Source organism: Panthera tigris, chromosome D2 (genome assembly GCF_018350195.1).
Source record: "Panthera tigris isolate Pti1 chromosome D2, P.tigris_Pti1_mat1.1, whole genome shotgun sequence".
Lineage (NCBI taxonomy): Eukaryota > Metazoa > Chordata > Mammalia > Carnivora > Felidae > Panthera > Panthera tigris.
The window spans coordinates 72,032,896-72,048,287 of NC_056670.1; the positions used below are offsets into that span (position 1 = coordinate 72,032,896).

A 15,392-nucleotide genomic window follows, 5' to 3' on the forward strand; every position below is an offset into this window, starting at 1 on the left:
CTAAAGAGGTCGGCCGCTGCACTAGGTCAGGAGAACCTGGCCTCTTCCTTCCCCTGGGGGGATCAACAAAAGACAGCCACTCCTCTGAGCCCTTCTTGTCACAGTGGTCCTGTATGCCCCAGACAGAATGCTGGCTAATTCAGGCTGACAAGCCCAAAGATTAGACTCCACCAGATAGCCTGTCATATCCCAACTCCTCATTACTGGATATCTGAATACTCTGTATCAATTAACTGCAAGACACAACCTGGGGCTTAGTACCATTCGCTGGGCTTAAAAATTAGCCGCACCTTTGTTCTGCGTTTTCCTTCAAATAAAAACCCGCCGCTGACCCCCAAAATCTCGGATTGTTTTGCTTCTCAGCAGTTTTTGTGTAACCAATTAGTGTCTTTTGTGCTCTCGGTCCTGCTTTGGTTTGGGTAAGAGTGAACAGCATTTAAAATGAAGGCATTGTTTATTCACAAATCAAATAAGCTCCCGACAGCTGCCCCAGTGGCTTCCTCATTCAGTTAAATTAATGCCCAAGGCCTCAGGGTGAATGGTCTTCTGGGGAGAATGTGGCCATTCATTTTCGGATTCCCATTTGGTGTTGGGTCTTTTAATGCCAAATCCTGTTTAATGCACTCGTGTTATGTTAAACTGTGTGCAAATTTATTCTATGGACTACTTGACAGAATTCATACTATTAAAGTCAAATACTATTTGCACTTGAAAAATAAGATCTTTACTCCACTTTCAAATAAGAGGGATCCAATGTTACCTTCAGCGGAGTTTAAGCCTGACCAGAAACCCCTCCCTCTGAAACCAGCCCTCATTTTCTTCCCAGCGACCACTGTCAGATAGGTGTGTTTTATTCCTAACTCATGAAACCATTTGTACCAAATTTTTGTAAGTTTCTTGTACAGACTGTTTCTTTTCTAAGTATTCTACCAGCACTACTTTCCAATATTGTACTTTCTCATTCTGCCCTACAAGGGACAGACAGTTCTTAATAACATGCCGTTGGATTTTATAACTGTCCTTCAGACGTTGTACTCTCTGGAAATGCCGAGCTTTTAAGAACTTTTCATCCTGAAATCTCTGAGTCCGAGGTGTTCTGACTAAATGAGAGTCTCAGTTTCTTGGGCAATATTATCTTGAATATCTTGACCTGCCTCCAACACATCCGAATCCTCAAATCTATCCAGGAATGCTCAAAATAACAGACATATGGTGACCCATGTTGCATAATGTTTGTTTTTATCGCTCATCTATCCTTCTCCTGTTGTGGATAATAAGAAATTACTTTACATACTCCTGAAATATTCCAAATGTTTGGTCCATTTTTTTTCTTTGTAACACTGAGGAGTGCCCAAGAGGGAAACTGACTCAATCACAGTGCCAGACTGTAATTCAACCAAAACTATACTTTCTGCCCTCTCACGCGGTAATGCAGACCAGTTATCCAACCATGGCCATGAACTGCACTTTCCGTGATTCCGGAAATCACTTCTAATCAGGAGAAGTCTGGTGGATTACTGTTTCTCTCCCAGCCCAGGAAACAATTCTGGAACTCACTGTGTAACGTGTGAGGTTTCCAATCACTTCCCTGGTCTTGGCGTCTCTCTGTCTCTTACATACACACACAGGAGAGACAGACAGACAGAAGACCTTGTGGCTATTTACACTCCTACACAAACACCCCAGAACCATACTTGCTCTGTGGGGCCACATCACTTCTCTCTTGCATCTTTAATAAATCTCTCTTTTCCCACACAGTCCTTTCTGAACATAAACGCTTCTCCTAAAAACACCTTCCCACCATCCTCCAGATTGCCATCTACTGTTGACTCTCCACCATCTCACCGCAGAGTCAGAAAGAGAAGAGCTTTCACCTCAGTCCTCCTCACCAGTCTTAAACTCTGCTTTCACCAAAACCAACCATGGAATGCCCTCCACCGGAGGATCCCAAAGATCTCTTTAACCTCAAGTCCAACAACGCTTTCTCAGATCTTATCTTCTTTAACCTTCAATTAGCAGAAGATGGCCAACTGACTACTTCTTCATGGATTTTCCCTCCCTGACATCAGACTTTGAAGGTTTTCCTAATTTGCCAACTGCTTGTCAAGTCTGTCCCGTATCGATACTTTGGCCAAGAAATCCCTTGAACTTGAGCTCGCCCTCCCCACCATCACCAATCGGGCACTCCTATGGATCATCACAGGTCTGGCTCCCTGATGCCTTCCCTTTGCTCCTGCCTCTCTGTCCTTCTCTCCCCTGAACAACTAGAGCACTTTATCTGACATGCCTTCTTACTCTCTACATCATGTTATCTCTCTTTCTGTCATCTCTCCCCGGCCAGCTCCTAAACTTGTTGTGGGCAGAAACTATCTCAATCCTTTTAAAATCCCTGTGCGTTTGGCCCAATGCCTGGTCCATGATGCCTGCTGAATGCTGAATGAGTTCATTTTGAAAATCAGTTGTAACCAAAGTCATTTTTTTTCTTCCAAGTTTCTTTGTTAGATTCTCATTTATCATCACTGGAAGATCAGGCTCTGTCTTACTGAGCAGAACAATCCAGACAGCCTGACTTTAAGACGGAGATTCCCAAGCTTCAGATAGTCTGAAGCAGTGAGTGTGGAGTGGACCCCAAGAATCTGCATTTTTATCCAGCATTCTAAGGGACCAGGCCACTCTTAGAGGAAGCCAGTTTTATATCTCAAGTCCTGACACAGCCACTGCTACAAAATACCCATAAAGTTTAACCTTCAGTCAGGGGCAAAATTCAGTCCTGACTCATGAAATCCTTAATTCTTATTCAGAATCAATCATCCAAAACCCCACAGATGTTTTTTAGGCCAGACAAGCAAGTTCAACTGTCAATAAACAATTATTTGCTGAGGGCCCACTAAGTGCTAGGAACTGTTCCTAGGCATTTGGAATATGGTAGAGAGCTTAACCGAAAAAGTGAAAATTCCTGCCCTCTCGAGGCATGCCTTCCGGAGGAGGCTGGGTACCGTGCTCCCCAGCCACATCACTATTAACACAGGTCTCAGGAGAAGACCGAGGACAAGGCATGGGAAAGCCAGCTCCAGGAGTTTTTAATGGGGCCAAAGCACACATGTTCCCACAGCATGTGTAACCAGTTCCCACACTGGGTGGCCCTGGCCCAATGTCTTTCTGGGTCAGCTATTTCCTTCCCCAAATGTCTACCTGCTGTTGCATCACCCTTGGTCCTGGCCTCCGAAGGAAATGTGTGGGTGCTGGCCTGTGGAAGTAAACACCCAAGCCCCTTCAGGTGGCCTAGACCAGTGGTAGGGCAGATCAAGCTTGTGGAGGCTGGGCAAGGAATTCTCTTAAGGTCCCCAGAGAGCCTCCCTGCCATTGTCTGTCAGGCAGAAACTGTGGGGCTGGTGCCGAATCTTTCATGTGTATTGGCTGCTGCTAAAGTTCTTTTATTCATCATTACTTTTATTTGATCCAACTGTTTCTTGAAGCCATCCACATCCAGCATGCAGATTATATGTGTACCAGATTTCCTTTCGAAAATAAAACCCACAATGACTCTGCTATGTAAACAACCTCTCAGTACTTCAGAGCACTTCAATAGCTTCCCTTTGAAAACAAAACCCTAAGTGGTATTTAGACACAGGTTCCAGATGGGGCCGTTAAGTTCACCTTGCCCCTGAGAAATGAGTGGTAGCCTCACGGCCTCTGGCAAAAAGGCTGGCCCCCATTCCTTGGCTGTGCCTCCTTTCCCCAGTCACCTCACGTATAGTTAGTTCCGTTCACCTATTGCCCTTGCCACCGTGGACACAGGACTAACTCCAGGACCTCTAGCTAACTCTCCCAGCACCCCTGAGATCACCAAAACTCTCCTTGACTTGATCAGTAGAGTTCTCTCTTCGACTTCCAAAGACTCTCCAGGAATCTAAACTTTAAAAAGTGAAATAAGGGACACCTGGGTAGCTCAGTCAGTTGGGCATCTGACTCTCGGTTTTGGCTCTGGTTGTGATCCCAGGGTAGTGGGGGCTCAATCCTACGCTGGGTTCCACGTTGGAACCTGCTTGGGATCTTAATCTCTCCCGCTGCCCCTCTCCCCCTGCTCACATTCTCTCTCTCTCTCTCTCAAATTAAAAAATAAATAAAAAGCTCCTTCCCATAAAACTGACCTTCATCACCTGCTAATCAAAGGTCCCCAATAAGTTCACTTTAAAGAGGACCAAGAGAAAGTCTCCATGGCTATTCACAATGTGACACCAAGCCTGTCTTGATATAAAGATGGAAGAGAATCCTCAACTATATTTTTTTAGCATCTAACTAGGTGGATGGCACTGAAAAGGAAGGGGAAGGGTCGGCCTCATCCTCTCTCTGGGTTACATGGCTCAGAAGTGTCTCAGTCTAGGGGCGCCTGGGTGGCTCAGTCGGTTGGACGTCCGACTTCGGCTCAGGTCATGATCTCGCGGTCCGTGAGTTCGAGCCCCGCGTCGGGCTCTGTGCTGACAGCTCAGAGCCTGGAGCCTGTTTCAGATTCTGTGTCTCCCTCTCTCTGACCTTCCCCCGTTCATGCTCTGTCTCTCTCTGTCTCAAAAATAAACGTTAAAAAAAAAAAAGAAGTGTCTCAGTCTTTACTTTCGAGTTCTCTATTGAGATAATTCACATTAAATGCCTGGAACATGACCTAGACATGGTAGATGCCCAACAGGTGGTGGTTCCATCAGCCTTCTAAATTCCTGTCTTCCGGGCCAAAGGAAAGGAATCCTATACCTATATGTTATTTGTTTTTAATTTTTTAACGTTTACTTGTTATTGAGAGACAGAGAGAAACAGAGCATGAGCAGGGGAGGGACAGAGAGAGAGGGAGACACAGAATCCGAAGGAGGCTCCAGGCTCCGAGCTGTCAGCACAGAGCCCGACGCGGGGCTCGAACCCACAGACCGCGAGATCGTGACCTGAGCCGAAGTCGGTCGCCTAACCGACTGACCCACTCAGGCGCCCCATACCTATACGTTATTGACCATAGTAGTAGGAGTGTCTTTCACCCTCTCCTTTCCTGACTTCCTGCCCTTAGACATTTAAAATGCAGGCTCCATACCCCATGACTTTTGGGCGCTTAATACATATTTGATAGCAACTTATCTTTGTTCATCAGGCTTTGGGAATTCTGAGTTACACACTCAGGGAGGCTGAGAAATCTGCTCTCCAAAAGGCCCCTGATTTTTCCAACCTGATCTTAATAAATCAAATGAAACAAACTATACTGTTTATGTAAATGTAAACCTCTCAGTTGATAAAACTGGGCTCAGATAAGCAAGAAACCCCTAAGAGTTTAGACGCGAAGGCACCAGACAAAGAGCTTCTCCTGAAAGCTTATCTGTTCTCCAGGGACTTTGATTTCAACGGCTGCTGTAACTTGATGTCTGAAAGTCCTGGGAGAATTCGTTTTTAATTTTAAATATGCACAGGGCACTTCCCTTTGCTAACATACCCCGGCCAGGGCTCCAAAGTCATCCTCACGGTATTTGCGAGGCTGCAAATCTTTCTACGTTTAGCTGTAAAAGCTGTCAATTAGGAAAACCTCTCTCCCTGACAGTCAGGAACCGCATCCTATTCTCATGTACACAGACACACAATGAATCACAGGCTTCACTAATCCTTTAAGAATGTTAGAGGTCCCCAGGGACTGTTCCAATGAAGGCAAACCCTACCCTGTATTATGCTATTTCCTACTAATCCTGGGAAAATGAATGTTAATTTATCATGAAAAAGGGTTAATTATGCATTTATTTCCGACGTAGGTATATGAGATCAGGCTCAGAAACAATTCTGAGTATAATGCTCTTTTTAAATGAGGATTCCATTTTAAGCATTTTTATCAAACAGACGCTAAACTCGGAGCACCGTGCAGAAGAAAAAGAGTGGCAGGGTAATGACAAGACCCGACCATAATTTTAATTAACCTTCTGATCTTGCTTAAATATATTTTGCCTTGTAAAAATCTGTAATAACATCTATTTCAATCTCCTCTGCTATTAGTTATTAAATTGAAAATGGAGGCCTAGACTGATTTGGCAAAGATATTCAAGAAATTTTTCTTTATTCTCTCTGGTTTATTAAAGTAATCATTTGTAGCATAAAAAGTTCTCCGATTAAGTAATTTAGTGTAATTAAATCACCAGATTTATTAGGCTTCCCAAAGCAGCACACACAGCTGGAGCGATGGTGAGCTCTGGCAGATGCTGGGCCACAAGTGCATCTTGGTAGTGGCTTTCCTTGAACTTCCCTGCTTGCTCAGACCAGGGCTTCCTCCGTTTCACGTGCCCTCTCCCACCGTCACTGAGGTTCCGAAGGCCTCTGATCCTGACTCCATCTTTCTCACCATTACAGAAGAGCCCTCAGGAAGGGTCGCTCTGCAGGTGTCAGTGTGGAAAGAGGGACAGGGAGGTGTGGCAAGAAAATAATATTTCGATCAGCCCGCCCACAGTCACCGCATGCCCCAGTGAGGTGGTCTCGCCTGTTCCCTTGTCCTGTGCCCACCGGGATCTGCTCCCAGCTCCATTCTGAGTGCCTTCCTTTACCTGAGGATGTACTTCAAGATTGGAGCCCTATCCGCCTCAGCCCTGAGAGCCCCTTGGAAGACGGGACGAGGTTAAATGTTCTTGAGCTAGATTCTCTCATCTTTACAAAACCTTTGGAGTTCTGCTGGAAGACAGGCAGAGAGCATCCAGGATTTCTCACAATCTTCAGTCCCAGGGTGCCTGGGTGGCTCAGTCGGTTAAGCTTCCGACTCTTGATTTCAGCTCAGGTCATGATCTCATGGTTCGTGGGATCGAGTCCCGTGTCAGGCTCTGTGTTGATGGCTGGGAACCTGCTTGGGATTCTCTCTCTCACTCTCTCTCTCTCTCTCTCTGCCCCTCCCCCCTCCCAAAATAAATAAATTAAACTTAAAAAAAAGAAGACGCAGTCTCTAATTTCTTTGCACTGCCCTTCGCTCCTGACCATGGACAATATGCTAGAAATTACAAGGACTGGGAGCATATATATCTCCACTCATCAGTCCACCCACCCGCCCGATGGATGTTTACTGAGGGCCTATGGTGTGCCTCCTGGTGAAGTGGGATGGGAGAGAAATGAAGGCCCAGTAATCCTACTCTCGATAAGGTCAGGGTCCAGCAAGGAGGCAGACATGGAGACCAAAAATCACAGTACAACATGGAAAGCTTGTCTGTGGGAAAACAGGAGGAACCCCACACTTAGTTGGAAGAAGGGATACAAAGGTTTTCAAGAGGAAATGGCACTTGAGTCTCTTCTTAAAGGAAGAACAGGTTCACAGAGAGCATGCCTGGCAAAAAGGAGAGCAGGTGTGAAAGCAGGAGGCCACAGAGGGCCTGGCACTTTTGGGAAATTCAAGTAGCTCCAGCTGGCCTGGAGGAAAGAGCATAGACGAGGAGAAAACTAGAGAGTTGGCAGGAGTCAGAAAACACAGGGCTCTGCGTCCCGGGCTGAGGAGTGGGGACCTCATTCCAATAGGGCTGGGCCATCCCCACCTGAACGTTTCAACAGTCCACCACCCCTGCGGGCTGGAGCAGACCCACTTGCTCAGCCTTGCACTTGAGGAAGCCCTGTCTGGCAGCTACCAGGAGACAGGCTTAAGAAAAGGCACACACAGAAGCCAAGAGCCCTTGGTGAACTGTTGCAGGTACCTGGAGGTGTGAGGACAAAATACTGATGTGAAAACACCCTTAGCGGGCTCTGAGCAGCGCCTTGCAGGGGTCTCCTCTGAAGGAGACGGTATAAACTCGGATGTACAAATTCATTCACTCACACAAGTATTTGCGGAATATTTTCTGGGTGTCTGGTATTGAATACAAACATCTATTTTTAAATTGGAAATGGTTACACGCTCGGGTTCTTACGTCAATATACTTTTAAACACACTTCCATACAGATACCTCAGTCTCCTCCTCACCTCCACTGCCCTGAGTACCAAGCACACCTCCACCCGTGGGGACGGGCGCTGTGGGGCTGGTGCGTTTCTGGTTGCTGAGCCCATGCTGTCTGTGATTACAGTCTGAGGATGTGTTTGAGGAAGGCATGATGGGTGTCCTGGCTCCCATTTTACAGAGGAAGAAACTGAGGCTCAGAAGGTCCAGAGCCATATTAGCTCAGTGATGGGGCTCAGACAAGATGCCCCTACTGAGCTCCCTACTGCAGTCCAGTCCTGGACTGCCTCTGGTATAAGGCACATTTTATATTTTAACCCACATGTGATGAAGAGTGTACCTACTGCCTTTCCAATAATCTACACATTCCCTCTGAAGGGCACAAGACAAAATATCACCCCCTGCAAAGGATTCACAAAGGTTCTATTCTAAACAGAGGCACAAAATCTGATTGTTTTAAAATAAAACATTGCATTAAATACCTACCTGAACTAGAGAAAGCTTTCCGTAATGTATCCGCTGAGTTTGTGCTAAACAGCACCCCCTCCCCAGATGAAAAAACTCAGCCAGCGGCCGGGTCTGCCAACCCTGATCTTTTCAATAAATTAGGTTTCTCAAAGAAAAAAAAAAAAAATCGCTTTGCTTTTTCTTTGCAAACCTCCAAAAGTGATCGTGTCCTTGTGGGTTAAAATACGATTCCGGTATATTTCTGATCTATATAAATTTACCATGTAACCAAAAAGCCCTTCTCAGACTCAGATATATCTATATTTCAGGAAAAAGTGCTAAGTGAATTCTAACGAACAAAATGAGCTAATTTTGTGAATCTTCCAACTAGTCTTTTTCCTACATTCTTCTCCTTAATAACCTATAAATTTTAGTCATGAGAATCATTCTTCAGTGTCTGGGGCAGTAAAACTCTTGCTAAAAATCAATAGTCTGCCTACTTTTAAGACTTCAGCGTGTTGTTAGGCAGCACAGGCCTTTCTATATAAAACTCCATAATGACCTAAAACAGATTTGATTCCAGAAATCAGAATTCTCACGCTAATAGGCTTTCTATTTTAGAAGGCTCTAGTATCTGAGAACAGACTACCAAATGGGTTAGATTTTTCAATTTTATACCTTAGTCCATAAGTGCTAATTTCTCAGTGGAACAGTCAGATAATATACTACTAGGGATTACTGAACTCTTGTCACAGTTCTGAAATATTAATTTAAAAGGTTACGCACCAGTGCTAATATAAATTATCTTTTAAAACTATCTGTATGGGTAACATTTAATAAGCCTTAAAACATGATTTTTTTTCCCCTCTCTCGATGTTGAAAGCAAAATATAATGTATAAATGGCTCTGAGAGAGTTGTGGATTTATTGTATTTTTTTCCAAGTGATTTGCCCGACCATTCCCCATAACTGATGAGAAAGCCCCAACCGTGGGTCCTGCCTGCAAAAGCACTGTCCTAATCAATTTAAGGTGACAGGTACTCCTTGCTCCCTCCATCCTAGGACTCTAAATGAAATCTCTTTCTTCCGTAACCTGTTAGAAAACCTGTACACGGCATTCAAGCTTCACCTGAGCACATCACGACGAAGAGGCAGGGTATGGTCAGGCCCCAAGGGAAGCAAATAAAATACCAACACTGCGGCAGCCTGTAGAAATGTCAGCTTTCCTCCAGGTTAATGGCGTTTGTTCTGTGCAGAATGTGCACCGGGCTTTATCCTCAACATGGAGCCATATCCTTGGGAAAGAGGATGACTTAGAGGAAATATGTGACTTCTTAGCTGTCTAACTACGTGCCGGCTCCAAAAGGTGCCTTGACATTTATCAGAAAGCCTGAGCAAGCGGGGAGCCCAGCAGGCTGCCTTCAGCCAAGGACAGAAGAAGAGAAATAAAATGCAATGTTAGATTACTATACATAGATCATTAAAGGGCGAGATTAATGCGGGTTGATTTTATGCTTGCTACAATCCTCGCCTGGGAACCTCGTCCAGAATTTCTTTGCCAGCCTGGCTTTGTGGGCTACATTAGAAGCTTCAGAAAAATCAGTGAGGGTAGCTGGCCCAGACCCCCACCATCCGCAGGGTCTCTTTGACTTGCCACGGTCTCACCACGTGTACCTCTCCTCTCTCACCCTGGGACTGCTCCATCACGGTAGCTACAAAATGTAAACAGCAACATGGTAATAAAAGGAAACAAATCATTCAGTCGCCTTGCCTTTTAAATTCAGAAGGAAATGGAACGCTTTCTCTTTTTTATGTTCACTGCCTTACTTTCCGAAGGCACCTGCCCATTTCAACTTCTGCAGGACCGAAGCGTTAAGTCAGAAAGCAGGTCCACGTGGGACATGAAGCTCCCAGCTGTTTACCAAATGATTCCCTTTACTTTTTCCTAAGTGGATTTAAAAAAAAAAAAAAAAAAAAGAAGAAAGAAAGAAAGGAAAAACAGGGGATACTAATGTCTGGTGCAGGCAGACTGTTTCGACCACAAATAACCCAGCAAATGCACTATTTTTTTAAAAAGATGACAAGCAAAACCTTTAATTTATAAGCAGACAGAATATCAACCAGTTGCCTGTTTTTTTGTTTTTTGTTTTTTTACAGCTTGAGAATTTCAGAACACATCTTCCACAAATATATGTCAATCCGCAAATACTTACTAAGAGCCTACTGGGTGCCAGTGCTCCTTGCTAGATTTGGAGCAGGAAATAAAAAAGGACATGGCATCCTTAGGCATCGGGAGACAAGACGTAAGTGTCTCCATAGAGAACACCTCAGGATTCTAAATGGACTTCATTCATTCTTTCCTCCATTTTCCCTCCCTCTCTCCCTCCCTCCCTCCTTTTCCTCCTTCCATCCTTCTAACCATACCCACACGAGTAATGTGAGGCCTACCACGAAGCAGGCACTGGAAATAAAAGATTCAGTGTCAGCCCTCAGGAAGTTCACCTCTACTAACAGGCCAACAGGCACGCAAGAGATTGCCATGCAGTCTGGCAGGTGCTGTGATGGGGCTGCGGTCTGGGTGCACTAGGTTTCACCAGGGGAATAAGGAAGACCAATAACATGACCAAAAGCATAAAGGCTGTAACATACCTGGCTTGTCTAGGGAAAGGTAAAATGTCAAGTGTATCTAGAACATCAAAGATGCTAGAGAAGTTGAGGCCAGAAGGAAAGGTGGAGGCCTGACTATGAAGAATATCAAAAGCTCTGTTAAAAAATGCAGGCTTCCTCCTCTGGCAATGAGGAGTCATCTAGAGTTCTCAAGCCATGACAATTACAGGAGCAAATCTAGGTGTTACGATGGTGACCGAGTGACATGTGGAGGACAGAGAGACAGTGGTCCATCAGGAGGCTTGTGCAGTGGTCCAGGCAAAATAATGAGGGCCCAGGGTAAGAGAGCTAAGAGACAGGACTGGCAACAAGGGGAAGGATTTGAAATGAACCCAGAAGGTAGAATGCCTAGTCCCAGTGAATATCCACATGATGAGTGGCAAAGGGGAGGAACAGAAAGAAAACAGGCTGACTCCAAGCTCGGAACCAAGGCGGTGTGCCATCTGAGAGAGGAAACAAGTAAAGGGCAGGCCTTGGGCTGGGGCACTGATGATCCTGGGGAAGCTGAGGGAGAAATGTCCAAAATAGGATCTAGAGGGGCGCCTGGGTGGCTCAGTCAGTTAAGCATCTGACTTCCAATCAGGTCATGATCTCACAGTTTGTGAGTTCGAGCCCCGAGTCGGGCTCTGTGCTGACAGCTCAGAGCCTGCCGCCTGCTTTGGATTCTGTGTCTCCTGCTCTCTCTGCCCCTCCCCCCGCTCACCTTCCGTCTCTCTGTCTCTCTATCTCAAAATTAAATAAACATTAAAAAATGTTTAATAAAAAAGATACCAAGGCTCTAGAACCTGGGAGGAGGGCCCGGGCCAGAGCTGGCAGTTATCAGAATACAAGTGAGTCGTTGAAACCACAGGAGTAGATGAGAGCGTGCTGAAGGGAAAAAGGAGGCACCAAGCATCCACTCCCATTCTCCACAGGGACACGACCTCCCACCAAGGAGATGGTAATTTAGCTAAGAAAATGAATCATGTGAACAAGAAACAGTAAAACTGCTTCCTGAATATCCGAGTGGTATCACTCAATTAAACACCCTCTACCCGCCTCCCACTATTTCCTCCTACTAACAAATAAGTATACGCATCTGCACATCTGGGCATACAGAGGACAAGGTCACATGTCCCAACTCCTGCGACAGCAAGGGAACAGGCCACAAAACAGCGTCCACTAAAGAGCCGAAGCTCAGGGCAGCCAGAGGCAGGATGCCCTAGAGCCCCCAGGCCTGAGCCCATCCTGCCATATCCGTAACAACGGGGTCCACTGGCTGATGCTGTGGTTGCATTTTTTAAATATTCCAGAATTGCACTGGCACCTCTTCACAGGTACCAAATGCATTAGACTCATAAAACGCACGCTTCCAAAAGCAAAGACAGTTCTACCTGTAGTATACCTGAGTTTGAATTGCATACAGATGTTTTCGTTTGGGCGTGGCTTCTTCCCAACTGGTAAATCATGAAGGTTTCAAATAAAGCCAAATTATAAACACAGGAATCCTGGGTGTTCCAGGAGCCTGTCCCCCGAGCACTCTGGCCCACGAGGGGTTGGGAGGTGGGATCTCTCTCTCCGCAACCTCAGAGCATATGTATTGTCTTTACAGTCTTGTACCGTTAATTAACTGCTTCCTGATTTATTAGTATTTAAGTGTCATTTGGCCAGATGTCAGACTTCTTGAGAACAGGTTGAGTCACACCGTTCCGGGTGTTATAAAGCGGGGACTCAGTGACTATACCACTTCGGGCCTCTAATTCAGTAGTTTAGGAAAGCAACCCAAGGTTTCAAAGTTGGGGGCAGGAGACAGTTTTCAGATCTGATGAGCAACCGTGCCAAGTTCGAAAAGAGGCAGAAACAGTGCAGTGGATGCCCAAAAGAGGGCAGTGACTAATTCGCACCTCCGATCTGACTGGGGGCCCCACAGTATGCGACTTTGCTGGAGTCAGTAAATACATTCAAACCAGAGGAACCCCCAAGCCAAGCGGAAACACTCTTCCTTTGGAAGAGAGAGGTGCAAATAGAAAATCATCATCCTGGTTCTTCTGTAGACTGAGAGCTTTCTCTCCCATTCTCTCTTAGGGTTCTCCCCCAGTGGGGTCATCCTCTTGGGTCCATCCTCTGAACCCCTTGTGTGCACTGGGGCACCCCATATGTAGGCAGACCATGCCTGTTTGCAAAAGCCAGAGCTCTCCCTAGCCAGGGCCCTACTCCCCATCTGTTCTCTCCCTTAACAATGGCTGGTGTGTTAAAAACAGAGGGAGTTACACAGAAGCACGAGGTTGGCTGGCCCCCAACCAGCTTATAATCAGATGAGAAAGCCAAATATAACCCTGAGCCAGCCAACTACACCCTCTACCAAATGGTTCTATTCTTAGGATTTCATTAAACATATTAATCCTCCTGTACATCAGGCACCGATACAAGCACTTTACAAATGGTAACTAATTGACCCATCATAAAAGCCTATGAGGTAACTGCTTTCATCGCCATTTTACCGGCGGGGAAACTGAGGCATGGAGATTAAGTGACTAGTAGTGGTCACGTGACTGATAAGTAGTAGGGTTTGGACCCATTCCCTTCGCTGTCAGTGTACGTTGCCTTCTATGCAGACCCTAGAGCTGGACACTGGAGACAGAAGATCTAGGCAGCCCTTCAGGTCAAGGGGTCTAAGATAATGGTCTGACACAGAGAGGTGTGCCTTGGGCCTGGAATAATAAATGGGATCCCGATAGGAAGAAAGGACAGGAACGGGTCACCCCATGCAGAAGAGGTGTCAGAAAGAGAGCCAGGAAAGTACACAGGGGTGGCCATGATTAACCTGGCTTGGCTGGAGTACTGGGAACACAGACAGAGTCTATGAGAAAGAAGGCTGGATCACCCCCCGGACACAGAGCAAAGAGCTGCCTCTAAATGGCAGCTGAGGATGACTTCTCCCATTCCTGAAGGCTCTCAAGAGCCACAATGGTCTGGAAGCAAGCAGACACTGCATATAAAGGCACATGTTTTATGGTCACAGAAAGGCGGGGTCAGATTCTAGAGTTCCAGGGGTGGTCAGCCCAGAGAGGCTGGTCCTACGCACAGTCCCCTAGAGATGAAACACATCTTCTAGGTGTCACCCACCAAGCCTGCCTTGCAAAGGAGACATTTTGTTTCCTACACTGTGAGTCTTATAACTCTGGCAATCTGCAACTTGTCAAATGAATTAAATTCCTTAATAATCATGATTCCAATCCATGCCAGTCAGCAAATATTTCTTTCCGAACAAATACATAATTAATTCAGACAACACCTTTTTGACTCAAAGGTTTTAAAGTGTCTAGCTGAGGTGAACATTCAGGAAAAATAATGGTATTTCCAAAGGAAAATTCATACATAGTTCAATTTACTATATTGTAATAAGACTCCGCAGCATAAATTCCAACACACTGGACAGAAAACCTATTTGTGTAGCGTGTGAGAACATAAATAAAAGCCAAATACTTACACTGTCCTCACAAATACGAAATTTTCTTTTGTGAATCTATGTTCCCTGACACATATTCCAAGAAAGTTGGGACCTGTGATAAATATTTCGACTTGAAGGTCTTCATCAATATCAACTCTCTCTCTCTCTCTCTCTCTCTCTCTCTCTCTCTCTCTCTCATTATTCAGTTACTCCATAAAAAGGATGGTAATAATAGAGTAACAAATAACAGAGTGATATAATTAAAGTTATGTGTCAACTTTCATTCAATATTCAGTCACTACAAATTTTGCCAACAACTTCCTAACTTCTTCTCCCAACAAAACTAATGATCTCATCCTTACTTCTGGCATCAACACCAAACAACTGCCAATCGTTGATCTCCTTTTCCTGTTTTTCAGCTCCTTCCAGCCCCTTCTTTTAGGGTCTCTTTCTAAGTGCTCTGTTTTGGTTTCGAATTCTGGGATTGGAGCTTCCTTTTGTGCTCCAACTGGAAGATCCATCCTTCCTGGGCTTCCACAGCCCCACAATCACCTCCTCCAAATCCTATTCTTTCTAGACCCTTCTGTAAACCACATCAGCAGTCTTTTTTTGAGAAAGCATCCCATTTCTGAATAGTGTTTATAAGCCTTTTGAGAAAGCATCCCATTTCTGAATAGCGTTTATAAGCCTTTACATGGATCCACATTTTCAACAAGGGAGAGCCTTGGGTTCAGAAGCCCCACCTTTCCCCTCCTTCTAAATCATCACCAGCAACCGCTGTCATCCCTAAATAATGTGTTTCCTGGTAGAGAGCTGATGTTGATAAAGCTCTTGAGGTGGATGATAATAATGAACTTAAGCCTACTGGATGCCATTTGTGACATCCTGGGAACAGAGATGCTATTATTCTCGTGTCCATAAGAAAAA

At 45.3% G+C, this 15,392-nt stretch overlaps 1 protein-coding gene across 3 annotated transcripts in view; it reads right to left on the reverse strand.

Annotated features, from left to right (window-relative positions):
* GFRA1 (GDNF family receptor alpha 1) overlaps nt 1-15,392 on the reverse strand; it is a 214,435-nt gene that overhangs the window by 107,554 nt on the left and 91,489 nt on the right. The window lies entirely within an intron of this gene.